Genomic DNA, 12,174 nt, shown 5'->3' with positions numbered 1-12,174 from the left:
GACAGGAATGGGCTTAGTTCCTGCCTTTCTTCTCTAGGAGGTTCTTCTCCTTGGCCATCTTCTGTCATGTCTGCTGATTGCCCGGTTCCTCTTGTTCCATGCCTCCTACCCATGTACAAGATCTGATGATAGGGTTTTGTTTTTGGTCCTGGTTTATCTCTATCTTTTACCCTGATGCAGTGTCTTTCCAGCCACTCTGCTTGGAAAATCTCCATAAATGACATCAGATTTGCTCTTGTCCTGTCACTTGGTGTTTCAACCACACTAGAACCCATGTTCTCATCTCCTTAATCTCAGTACCTTAGTTTTCCTTTAGAGAACACCCAACAGACCTGTCAGGTACAAAGTGACCAATTAGCATATTCTCTCACTTTAGCCACCATAATTGGTTCAGGAATAAACGCGATTTAAGCTGGTCCAATGAGACTCAGCTCACGGACTTGCGCCTGCAGTTCAGAAATGGAATGGCATGTTTCTACTGGGGCTTCTAAAAATGGTAGAATAAAATCTAGACCTGCTGGGGTGGGGGTGGTGGTTAGCATGAGGTAAAGAATTTCTACCTAGGGTTGATGCTAACAACGGGGAAATCAGAACCACAAGAGGGATAAGGACAGAGGAAAAGATCTACCAAATGACAAATGACGTCACTTGGACCCTTAGAATCAACTGAGAGCCCAGTCTTATGACTCAATAAATCCTGTCATCTCTTTTTTCCTAAGTCAACTTGATGGCTTTTTGTCTTGCTCAACCAAAATAGTTCTAATAATGTAACTTCAGTCCCCTGGGTGGGATCTGTTGTCAAGGGCTATTAAGATGTCACAGAGGGCTCAGGTATGCATATCACATGGTCCAAAAGGGAGAGGGAGGGAGGCTGGAGTGGAGAAACTGGCTGAGCCCGGGAGTCCCGGAAGGATGGAAGAGAACCAAAAATCCCAGTGGCCTCAGCTACCACCGATCAGTCCTCCCGGCCTTCCTCCACCTTTCCCTTTCTTCCTCCACTTCTTCCTTCCTTCCCCTCTTCCCTACTCCCCACTTGTGCCCCTCCTCCATTACTACGCTCCCTTCTCCCCTACCCTTACCTTTCACCCATTCTCCCTACTACTCTCCTCTTCCCTTCCTCACCCAATTTCACTTCCTCACCTCTCTGATTCTGTCTCTTCTTTCTTTTTTTCTCCCTCGGCTCCTCTCCCTTTTTTTCTACTCCTCTCCCTTCTCCTCCCTCCCCCTTCTGTTCCTCCTCTTCCTGCCCCAGCTTCTCTGCCTTTGGGCCACTTCATACCCGCAAATGCACCGGGAGTGGGTGGAGCTCCAGCCATTCAGCAGCCATCATTCTCTACAAAACCTACTTGACCCAAAAGATGTTCCTGCCCCTACAGTGCCAATCACGACTGTATTCCCCCTCTCTCCCAAAGGGCCCCACCTTGAGCCCAAGAAAGGGAGTTCCTAAAATCCAGACTCCAGGGTGCAGGGAAGGGAACTGAAGACCAAGCTGATTTTCTTCTTCTTCTTCTTTTCTCCCCTGGGGGCCACAAGCAGTCTTGTGGGTTTGGAGCCTTTACAGATTCTCACTCGCTTGGCAACCCAGCACTCCTGTCCAACCTGGAGTGTTTAATTACCAAGGAAAAGAATGATTTTTCCCCCCCTGAGAATCCATTTAATTATTTGATCGCAGAGTAACCAGAGTGTGAGAGGCCTGTAGCCAGAAGGGACTTCAAAGCAATACCTTGATGTTGCTGAGTGGGGCATTAATGGGTTCTGAAGGCAGGAGGCTGCTAAAGAGGGGGAAAGTATTCAAAGCCCTGAGATTCTGCCAGCAATCTCCAGAAAGAAAAAAAAAAAAAAAGCATAAACACTGGAATGCTCCGTTGGAGAGGGAAGGAGAGTTCAAAGGGACTGGGAGAGTTTTCATGTAAAGTTTAGAGTTTAAGGCGTGACTGTTGGCTATGGAGACTCAGCGTTTGAACTCTTGTTTATTAAAAACAGTTTCCCAGCCATTCAGCGGGTTCCCAAAGACAACAGAGAAACGCAGAGACTTTTGCAGTGGGGAAGATTTAAAGGCTTCATTGATTTCTACCTAGGGTTCGTCTCTTCTGTTCTTTCGTGTCTTCTCTCTTTCTTATTTATTTATTTGATCAAGTTTTTTTTTTAAAATCCCACGATCAGAGAGAGATGGGGGAGGGTGGAAAGGAAGGGAGTAGAGAGGGAGAGATCTCCTCCAGCTTGTACCCCAGAGAGAGAGAGAGAGAGAGAGGGAGGGGAGAGGGAGGGGGGGATCCTTCAGCTGCACCTCACAAAAGCCCTGGGCAGCCTGGGATGTTTGTACAGAAGGCCTGAGGCCTGGGTTCTGGATTCTAGGCTCTGCTCTGGTTTTCCCAGAGGGCTTCTGGCTGTGGGTCTTCTGCTTCCACCTTTCTCTGCTCTGCTTCTTTCCTAGATTTGACAGTGCATCTGCCCTCCCCTGGGGACCCAGAAAGGCCCTCACTTTTCCAGGTCTGGTTTCCAAGCCCCAGGGATGTGGGCTGGTCTCTTGGAATGACCCAACACTGACTTGATAGCATCACATTTTTAAGACGAGTTAAAGAATTCTAGAACAAGGCTTCAAGCCATAGAGCCATCTATGGCTCCCACCTCCAAGGCTGATATTTGCCAAGCCACAACTAAGCTATCTAGTCAATTGCATTGTTCCCGTGTTAGGGAAGAAATGGACTTTTGTTTCCTGGGCTAAGCAGGCCCCCACAAAGCAGGAGACAGCTCAGGACAGAGCTGCCACTGCTCGTGGGGAAATGCTGGCCTCTGAGAATGTTTCCTTCCATCTTGCTGGCCTTGTTCCTTTGAAAAAGCGACTGGTAGCAGGATGCCAGTGGCTCATGCCTGTAATTCTAGCTACTCAGGAGGCTGAGATCTGAGGATCACAGTTCAAAGCCACACTGGGCAGGAAAGTCCATGAGACTCCTATCTCCACTTAACCACCAGAAAACTGGAAGTGGTGCTGTGGCTCAAGTGGTAGAGCACTCACCTTGAACTGAAGAACTGAGGGATAGTGCCCAGGCCCAGAGATCAAGCCCCACGACCAACAACAAAAAGAAAAGAAAAGAAAAAGTGACTAGTAAACAAGATACAAGAAGCCAGGCTCGTTCACCTTGATGTATTTGCAGAACATCTGTGGCTTCTTGGCAGGGTTGGAACCATCTGAAGGTATTTCACACCCAGCCCAGCCTCTCCAAGTGAGGACTTGGTCCTTGGCTGCATGGCCAACCTCTCGCCCCATTCTATACTCCCAACACAAAGTGGACAATTCATTCTGTTTAACCAGAAGCCCCCATGCCTCCAATTGCTATTTTCTTTAACCCACTCTATGGTACAGTCTCCTCCCCCTCCCTCTCTTTTTTTAAAACAGGGAAATGAATCTCCAGGGCAGTTGCCATTTGTGCCTTTATGACATCAGAGGGAAAGAAATCATCAGTTCCAAACCACAACATCTCTGTTCGCACTTACGTGCATTTTCGTTGAGTTTGAATTTCGTTTCTTTCTGAGTCAGAGCACTGACATGCTGGCAAACAGTGAACAATGGGCTCTCCAGGGAGAAACGCCCTGATCTGCAGCATCTGCCATTTCCCTGGTCTAAATGCTCCCCCGATGGCCACTTTCAAACCACCTACCCCCCTGAGGCTTCTCGGAAGAGTTGTTCACTGCTTGTTCCACCACACTTCTGCAGAACCCCAAAACTGTTCCTTTTGTATATTTATTTGTTTATTTTGGGGGGGGCAGTCCTGAGATGTGAACTTAGGGCCTTACACTTGCTAGGCAAGCACTCTACCACTTGAGCCACGCCCTCTAGCCCTTTTTCTTTAATTATTTTTCAGGTAGAGTCTTCTATGTTTGCCCAGCCTGGCCTCCGATCCTGATCCTCCTACTTAAACCTCTTATAAAACTGGGGATGTTGGGCTGGGAAGATGGCTCAGTGGTAGAGCGCTTGCCTTGCATGCCTGAGGCCCTGGGTTCGATTCTTCAGCACCACATAAGCAAAAAAGAAAAAAGCCAGAAGTGGTGCTGTGGCTCAGGTGGTAGAGCGCTAGCCTTGAGCTGAAGAGCTGAGGGACAGCACGCAGGTCCAGAGTCAGGCCCCACGACCGGACCCAAAAAAAAAACAAAAAAACAAACTGGGGATGTCATGCATACTCTAGAGGGAGTTTCACTAAGTTTTTACCCAGCCTGGCCTTGTACTGCAATTCTCCTAATCTCTGCCTCCTGAGTAGCTGGGATTACAGGCATGAGATACCATATCCAGTCCCAAACTCTCTTTCGTGAGAGTTATATTCTCAATATAATCCTCTGTTCCAGGAGATTGTCCTCTTGCTGGAAAGCTAAAGAGTTAGGCTTTATTACAATACCAATGGATAGAAGTGAAAACATAAAGAATATAGCAATGGCTATTAACATATGTACTGTCGTTGCTTCAGGCATCATGAAAATCCAAATAACCAAGCAATGGGGGAGACTTTTTCTTGCTACAGGCCACTGGTATATATATATATATATATATATATATATATAGTGTGTGTGTGTGTGTGTGTGTGTGTGTGTGTGTGTGCGCGGGCGCGCACGCGCAAGCACGTTGGTACTGAACTCAGGGCCTAAGTTCTGTTCCTTAGCTTTCTTTGCTCACAGCTGGTGTTCTACTACTTGAGCCACAGCTCCATTTTTGGCTTTTTGGTAGTTAATTGGAGATAAGCATCTCCTGGCTTTTCCTGGCCACGCTGGCTTTGAACCACGATTCTTAGATCTTGGCCTCCTGAACAACCAGGATTACACTTATCCTCTCGTGACTGGCTACCATTGTGGTATTTTTTAACAACATTTGAGGGGCATACAAAAGGATCAATATAGCAGATGGACCTTGAGGAACTGACCAGAAGCATACTTGTCTGTCCTGTCTTGTCCCAAATGGTTTCCTGAGCCTTATGTATGTATGTATGTAATAAAAGAATACTGTGCTTCTATGGATGGACCAGGGGTCTCTTTCGCTCTTATTTCCTGGCTGGTTCCATCTTCCTCAGCGTCTTACTAGGAGACATGCACTCAATTTTGTGGACTGTGAGGAGTTCCTCACTGCTCTACCTAAAATCCAGATTAGTGGAGGGGAAAAAAAGCCTTTGCTACTGTAGAGTTCTGCTGGTAGTAATTTACAGTTACAGCCATGCAAAATGCATCTTGAAGTAGCACTTGGAGTTAGTCTACAAATCAGTTTTATTCTGCTATCAATTGCAAGAAATAAAATGCTTCCTTTAGCTACCATGGCAGTAGAAAACCTTTTCTTCACTCATGTGGTAATATTGCAATCAACACTCACTCCCCCTGGGGCAACCCCAATCCATTCTCTCTCATCCTAGGTCCTAGGTTCTCGTAGCCTCAGGAGTTCCCAATTTCTACACTACTTACATTTGGGGTCAAATAATTCTTTGCTATGGGTCTGTGAATCCCCGGTCTAGTCTCATCAAATGCCAGTAGTATAGTCCAACTTGTGTCAACTATAAATGGTCCCTGATAGTTCCAAGTACCATCCTGGAAGGAGACAAAGCCATCCACTATTGAGAATTATAGAATGTCCTACAAATGAATCATACATACTCTGGCTTGTTTTGCTCAGCATAGATTTTTTTTTCTTTTTCTTTTTCTTGTTTGGATGCATACCCATTGTTGGATATATAAATAGTATGTTCCCTTTTATTGCTGAGTATTAGTCCATTGTATGGATATACCATAATTTATTTACTTAGTTAACTATTGATGGCTATTTGGGGATAAACAAGCCTGCTATTTTATCCAGACTCACTCACCCAGCAAGATATCCATTGGCTGTTCTATGTGCATCTATTGACAACATAGTTGAGCATATGTTTTCACTTAGGCACAGAGTGAAATCATTCGTTTATATGTAAATACGTGTTTAACTCTATCAGAAACTGCCAAATTATTTCCCAGAGTGATTGCGTCATCTTATATTTCCACTACGATGTATGAAAACATATAATAGTTTCAGTTGGTGCACATCCTTTCTCACAGCTTGTGTTGGAACCTTTTGGGGGTGGTGTTTGAAGTTGAACCCCAAACCTCCAGCATGCTAAGCAAGCATTCTATCACTGAGCTATACCCCAACCCCTGCAAAGATCTTTAATTTCAAATATTCTGGCACCTGTGTTGTATATTTCATTGCACGTTTCTGATTACTAATGATATTGATCCCTTTTTAATATGCCGTACTGGTCATTAAATATATCTTCTTTTGGAAGTTGAGCCATTTGCTCTCTCTCTCTCTCTTTCTCTCTCTCTCTCCTCTCTCTTTATGGTACTAAAGTTTGGAGTCAGGACTCGCTACTTGCTAGGCAGGTACTGTAGCTCATTAGCCATGCCTTTTGAACTGTCTTTGCTCTGGTTACTTTTGAGATAAGGTCTAATCTTTCCCAGAGCTAGTCTGAATGATGATCTTCCTGTTGTCTTCTGTGGCAGCTGAGATGGCAGGCATGTACCCCCCTTGCTCAGCTTTTTCTGTTGAGATAGGGCTTAATAACTGTCCAGGCTGGTTTCAAATCTCAATCCTCCCATCTCAGTCTCCTGAGTAGTTAGGATTACAGATGTCAGACATTAGTGCCTGGATTTCACCAAGAAATTTTTACCCCTGTGCATGAGAAATAGTGATCTGTAGTTTTCTTGCCAACTCTGCTTTTGGCATAAAGTTATTCTTTTTGTTGTTGTTGTTGTTGGTTGTGGGGCTTTAAACTCTGGGCCTGGGCGCTGTCCCTCAGCTCTTCAGCTCAAGGCCAGAGCTCTACCACTTGAGCCACAGTACCACTTTGGTTTTCTGGTGGTTTATTGGAGATAAGAGTCTCATGGACTTTCTTGCCTGGGCTGGTTTTGACCTGTGATCCTCAGATCTCAGCCTCCTTAGTAGCTAGTATTACAGGCGTGAGCCACCAGCGCCTGGCCATATAGTTATTCTGACTACATGAAGTTAAGAAATAGTCTCTTTTGTTTTCTGAAGAATCTACTGGAATTAGCATTGCATCTCCTTAAATGTTGGGCTTAAATTGCCAGTGTAGCTGGGCACTGATAGCTCATACCTGTAATCCTGGCTTTTTGGTGGTTAATTGGACATAAGAGTCTCCTGGACTTCCCTGCCAGGCTGGCTTTGAACCTCAGTCCTCAGATCTGAGTAGCAGCTAGGATTACAAGTGGGAGCTACCAGCGCCCAACTGTAAATCTAATTTTAGTCATTTAATTTGTGTTCTAATTTTATTATTTCTTTCCATCTAACTTATATATATATGTATATATATTTACTATGAAATAGCCCTCTGTCGCTATTAATATCCTTTTTCAAAGTTAGTCTTGGCTCATAGTTATATACCCATTTTTCTTAACCATGCTGTACTTTTTTTCCATGCTTTAATTTTATCCTACCTTGTAACGTATAAGGTGTGTTTCATATACACAATATAAAATGCGGCCTTGCTTTTTTCCCCCTTTTTTCCTTCTTCAGTGTAATGAGACTCTGCCTATTTTGGCAGTGTACATCTCATATAACTATCAACATGAACTATCAACATGATTGGATTTAAGCCTCTACCATCTTGGTGCTTTTTTCCATTACTCTCTTTTCATCTTTATCGCTGTCTGCCTTCAAATCATTTTAGGGCCTTGTTTTCAGCTAGTAAAGTTTGTAACTTGCTAGGGGTGTGGCTGACTGGGAGAAGATAGTGTCAGGGGACCTCCAGGATCTGAGAGTAGGTAAGTGGACATAGCTGACAGGTGGATGTGTGATGATCAGCTCAAAATGGGGAGCTCATTCTCCACATCTCCAAACAGCTCCATGTTCAGTAATGGTAGCTATGGGAGCTTGAAATCAGCCATCCTGGAGAAGTTCCAGCCTGAGGTTGGCAAGTGTCATAGCTCAGGGCTTTCTGTGTAGGAAAGCTGGTCACTGGCACATTACAGCCCTGGAGGGTTTGCTGTAGAAAGCTCACATGGCACGCGCTCTGCCATTTTATTTTCACTGTACAATGTCCTACAATGCATGTTCATGAAGTTCCACTGAATTAAACTGGGAAAACCATGAGTAGCATTCTCTTTGAGACTTCTGAGTCTAGCAAATGCATGGCTGGGGGTTTAGGGAGAAGCTGGGACTTCAGATGTCATCTTCAGATGTCATCTGAAGTGGTGGGCAGACCTACAATCTTGGGGATGGAACTGGAACAAAAGGGATAGGTGTAGCGTATGAGATGGTATCAGGACATGTGGGGCAGGAGCTTTGTGTTAAGTTGTATGGGGTTTGATGAACACCATTTAATGGGCAGACGTCAAGGCTGGAGGCAACTAAGAAAAGACCAGTAAACAATGATTAGGTCAGTGGTGACATTTGAAAATCTGTTCAGGAGAGGGACAGAGAGAAGGAAGAGAGGAGACTACAGCTGAGAGGAGAGGAGAAGGGAGGAAGAAGGGGAGGAATAGTGGAAGGGAGACGTGAGGGAGACGAGAGGGGAGGAAAAGAGAGGAGTAGAGGGGAGGGGAGGGGAGAAGGGAAAGGCAAAAGAGGAGGGCAGGGGAAGGAACTGGAAGGGAAGGGGGGAGGGGAACGGAGGGGAGGAGAGGAGGGGAGGAAAGGAGAAGGGAGGAGGGGAGGACAGAGGCTTTGGAGCCTCCCAATACACAAGGTCTTTGAATCCAGGCTCCCCTGGCTCCCTCCCTCGCGTGGTCCCTCCCTCCTTCCTTGGCCCTCCTGGGCTTGTTCTGTGCTCTGGTCCAGGAGCCCTGAGACTCCTGATGGTTCTCTGGTCTCTGTCTGTGTCTAGGTGGGGCCACACCTGGCAGCTGACCTCTTCTTTAGATGGGCCAGAGGTCAGGCACCAGGCAGCAGTGCTGAGTGAATCAGAGGGATGAATAAGGGCAGGACGAAGGCCATGCTACAAATAAACACAAGGCCCAAGCTGAAGCTCAAGTAAGGAACCCAACTGCTCCTGCTTTCTGTTGACTTCAAAGCTTTGGGGGAAACACTTTCAACGTATTGTCTGGTGCCCTGTTTTGTAGATGACTGCTGAGCCGCATGTTTAGATGGCCGCTGGGCCATTCCGACATCTCTCCCAACGTCTCCACCCAGCCCCCACACTGTCACCATGTCAATCAACTTCTGTGGAGATGATGGATCTATTTGTCTATCCTGGACTGTGTCTCTGGGGAAACTTCCTCCCTTCACTCCAGGTGATCCTGGGGAAATGTCACTCATGAAGCCCGCCTCTGCCAGACGAGAGAGCAAATTCGATCCAGGCAGACCACTCAAGTCTGGTCATGTTTTTGTCTCAGAACTGAGCATGGTTTCTGAATCTCTTTATAGCTCTTTTAGGTTATATTTGCATTCCAACATATACACAACACACATAACTTTTCCTACGTAATATTATATTGTGAATGTTTCTATATGTTTTCAAATGTTCTGTGAAATTACCTTTTTTTTTCTTTTGTCGGTTGTGGGGCTTGAATTCTGGGCCTGGGCTCTGTCCCTCAGCTCTTCAGCTCAAGGTGAATGCTCTACCAGTTGAGCCATAGCGCTACTTCCAGTTTTCTGGTGGTTAATTGGAGATAAGAGTCTCATGGACTTTCCTGCTCAGGCTGGCTTTGAACTGTGATCCTCAGATCTCAGCCTCCTGAGTAGTTAGGATTATAGGCATGAGCCACTGGCACCCAGCTTATCATTTTTGTTAGCGATCTAATATATATCTAATATATATGCTATTTAGCATCTATACTATGTATGTAAGTATGTATGTATGTATGTATGTTTCTATGTATCTACACATCTGTCATCTATTATCCATCATCTATCCTATCTATCTATCTATCTATCTATCTATCTATCTATCTATCTTTCATTGTCCAGGACTGCTGAGATGCCTAGCAGAGGGATGAAAACTGGGCCTGAAGCCAGGTGTCAGTGACTCACACCTGTAATCCCAGCTACTCAGGAGGTTGAGATCTGATGACCCCGGTTCAAAGCCAGGTACAACACCCGGGCCCAGAGTTCAACCCCAACCGACCAAAGTAAAAATAAAAATCAAATAAATTAGGTAGGACTGGAATGCCACGAGACAAAGCCATTCTAGTAGAAGGACTGCGTATAAGCAAGAGGTTAAGGAGGTTGAAGAATGTTGAGTGTAGACCCTGGAGAGCAGCAGGCACACATAAAAACAAGTTCCAATGACCCTGCAGGAGTGCCGAGAGTGATGGGCTATTACCTAATCTATGGCTGGAGAAGTCGAAGTCTTCTTGATTTCCACCTAACATCTACCTCCAAGGCAGAAAAGGACAAACTTCCTCTCACTCCCCCCTGTACACCCGCTGAGCTGAGTCCATTTCACCACCACCCTCCTTTCCCACTCCCAAGCCTGGAGGTTCACCACCTGAGTTTCTGCCGGCATGGCAAATAGATTTATGGAACACAAGGCCTGGGGTCCCCTGAAATTCACACTCAATCTTCAGCTGCTACACCGCCACATACCACCCCCTACCGGGGAGTGAGCCTGTGGTCCTAACCCAGTTCTGGGCACACACATGAGCTGCTGGCTCACATGCCCGGCAGAATCTTACTTTGCTCAGCACCTCTGCCCTTTGAGAGGTCTGGATGCCAGCACAGCTTCCAGACCCTCTTCCCTGTAGATGGGGCAGTCCAGGGGCCAGAGACCCGCACAGCCTCTGGCTTAGCCTCAAAAACTTCTTTGTTCTCCAGCCGAGGACCAAACCTTTTGGCTGGTTGCTTGGAGGTTGCTGGGAGAATCCCTTAGTGAGAGGAGAGGTTTGGACCAAGATCACAAAGAGAAGCCAGTTCTTTTTCTTCCTTTTCTCTTTTGTTTCCTTCCTCTTCCTTTCTGTTCCTCGCCTGGAGAGAGGCTCTGGCTGCTTCCATTTGGTTCTGCTGCTGTTGTTTTTGGAAGTGCAGGACCAAAGCTCGTCTTTCATGCTCATTGACACAGGAGCCCTGGGAGCTGTGAGATCTCCCAGTGCCAGGCCCCGATCCAGAGTCGTCGATTTATTGAGGTTGGAATGGACTCCCTGAGGGGAGTCCGTTTCCAATGTGTTCACCACGCTTGGGAGCCACTGGCTTAGAATTGCATTTGCCAGGAGGGCAGAGGGGTGTAGTGTGTGCAACCCCATCTGCAGATCCAAAGTCTACATTTGGGGCTCTTGATGAATGAGTCTCTTGGGAGCAATTTCTCTCAATAATCAGCATCAGCTAAGGTGGGGCTCAGGGGTGGCAGATGCACAATAACTATAACTATAACAATAACTTTTGAGCAATCAAAAGCAACAGTCCCAGTCCCTGACTTCCAAGGATCCAGCAGGCTTTTGTCTATCTGGCGCCAGTCCAGGTAGACTCCTCACCGGCTTCCTCATCTGGACCTATCTGCTACATGGAGGTGGAATGCCCTTAGTGGGTTCAAGTTTGTGGAATACTAGACACTCAGCAAACCCCAAGAAGAGCGAATCTTGAGTTCCTCCTTCAGGGTACTTTACCTGTAGGTGCTCACCCACAGCTGACTGTCTGAGGCTGCTGCTCCTAGAGCTTCTCTGGGCCTCAGTTTCTTCATCTGCAGAAATGGGAATAAGATCGCCTTTGAAGAGTTGCTACCTGGACTAAAATGAACACATGTTCTCTTCTCGACCATGTTCGAAGTGCCCAGTTGGGTCATCACACACTCCTAAAAGTTCAGGTTCTATTTCCACTGCCACATAACAGCCAGAAAACAGAAGCCAGAGCCACTGGTGCCTAGGTCAGGGTCCCAGGATTAAAGTGGACCAATGGGACTCGGAGCACCTGACCTGGTGTTATCGAAGGGCACGCCATCGAGCCGCACGCGCTGCAGCGCCCTCTCCTCCCAGCAGCCTCGTGGGCTCTGCTCCCTGTGGATGGCTGCTGATGGCAATGCCAGCTCCTGACTCTGCTGCGCTTCACCCCAGCCACACCCCTCTTCCTGCCACTCCCCAGAGGATAAGCCCCTGACACCCATCACCACAGGCAGGTGTGGTACAAAGTTAGACCACGTTGCCCTCTGACATAACCCCTGTCACAGGGACAGATCCTTCTGGGGGTTTCCTCTCTCTCTCCCTGTGCTTCATGGTGTGTGTGTG

Source organism: Dipodomys spectabilis, unplaced genomic scaffold (assembly GCF_019054845.1).
Source record: "Dipodomys spectabilis isolate Male_0828 unplaced genomic scaffold, ASM1905484v1 ptg000329l, whole genome shotgun sequence".
NCBI lineage: Eukaryota > Metazoa > Chordata > Mammalia > Rodentia > Heteromyidae > Dipodomys > Dipodomys spectabilis.
The sequence above is the reverse complement of the archived record's forward strand: the minus strand, read 5'-3'. Positions refer to the sequence as shown.